Consider the following 1,314-nt stretch of genomic DNA (forward strand, 5'->3'; position numbering starts at 1 on the left):
AAATGTACTGACCCCAATCTTTGAACATGAATTGTGTCACGCTTCCTTGAGAACTACAGCAGAATGGGTAAATCATCACTGAACAATTACACAAGCTATTAAATGACTTCAGAAGACTTGGATTATATTGCATGAGTCATATAGACTACTCAAACTATCCGGTTACTAAAATATTTTCAGGTCCATTTAACAACCCAACAAAGCAGCTAAGTGATTTTGTGTGTACGACAGACAGGAGGAGTATGGGAATTAAACGGGCGTGCGAGCGGTCAAAGGACAGAAAACCACGGTGAGAATTCAGGGCATACAGAAGCCATTCTTCAGTCTTTGCTGTGAGTCAGCAGAAATCTGAGCTGGGAATGAGTCTGGTCGAATGAAGGTTATGGTGTGGTCAAATTGGGTCAAAGACAGAACAAGATATCGCAGTAACGAATGAAAACCCATTCAGCATTCTTCAACTTGCATTCTGCAGATGTTTCAGATGAATCATCAGTAGAATCAAATGAGTGGAATAAAGCCTCAGTCTGCACAGGTGGCCATGTTCATTCTTACCTTTTTGAGAGTGAACGTGAGCTGTTTGCTTCCAACTGCTGTGTCACTGAGGTTTAGCCTCCCTGAGCTCTGCTCCCGCTGGAGTCGCTCCTCCAGAGACGTCCTGAGTGAGGTCAAACAGTGTTACGTTCAAGTGTGAAAACACGGCAATTGAGCAAAATAATGACCCCCCCCCAACAAATAAAAATCTTTTAACTTCTGTAATGTGACTTGAAAATCTTTAACAAGAGAAAATAGTGAAGGGAGGACTACAAACATTTCTCAAAAGCCTGATGATCATGTTAGATATACTGTATATTTTTTTTATAAATTTACATATATTAATATTACATTCTTCTAAAAAACGATATCAGTCGGAAAAGTTATTACGTTGTAACTAAAAAATGTCAAGACAAACCATTTTTCCTTAATAATAATGTGCATTCAGGATTAATGTGCAAGACCACAAACACGTATTAATAATGAAAAATAGAGTCAATTTTGATTTCATGTTGACTTTAATATGGAAAACCCCTGCTAGGTTAAGTGTAAATGATTCACTGAGTAAAACCTCAAGTCTGAGAGCGTTACACGATTGTCTAGCACTTTAAAACCCATTAGTAGGTTCATGCTCGCTATATATGGCATGTTCACTAACACGTGTTACCTGTCAATAATCCACCCACTGCACGTCAAACACGGTTAGGACGGGACAGCCATTACTGACTGACACCGAGTGCTAGTATAGCTGTTCTAACAGCAGTTATTAATATTAAAGGGCAC

At 39.0% G+C, this 1,314-nt stretch overlaps 1 long non-coding RNA gene across 1 annotated transcript in view; it reads right to left on the reverse strand.

The window, feature by feature from the left end:
• Positions 1-681, reverse strand: part of LOC107576949 (uncharacterized) — a 2,277-nt gene extending 1,596 nt beyond the window's left edge. Inside the window, exon 1 of the long non-coding RNA XR_001608143.1 lies at positions 553-681. This is a non-coding gene — a long non-coding RNA (uncharacterized lncRNA). The remainder of the gene's footprint in view (positions 1-552) is intronic.
• Between the last annotated feature and the right edge of the window lie 633 nt (positions 682-1,314).

Source organism: Sinocyclocheilus grahami, unplaced genomic scaffold (assembly GCF_001515645.1).
Source record: "Sinocyclocheilus grahami isolate Dianchi unplaced genomic scaffold, SAMN03320097.WGS_v1.1 scaffold4702.1, whole genome shotgun sequence".
In the NCBI taxonomy this organism is placed as follows: Eukaryota; Metazoa; Chordata; class Actinopteri; order Cypriniformes; family Cyprinidae; genus Sinocyclocheilus; species Sinocyclocheilus grahami.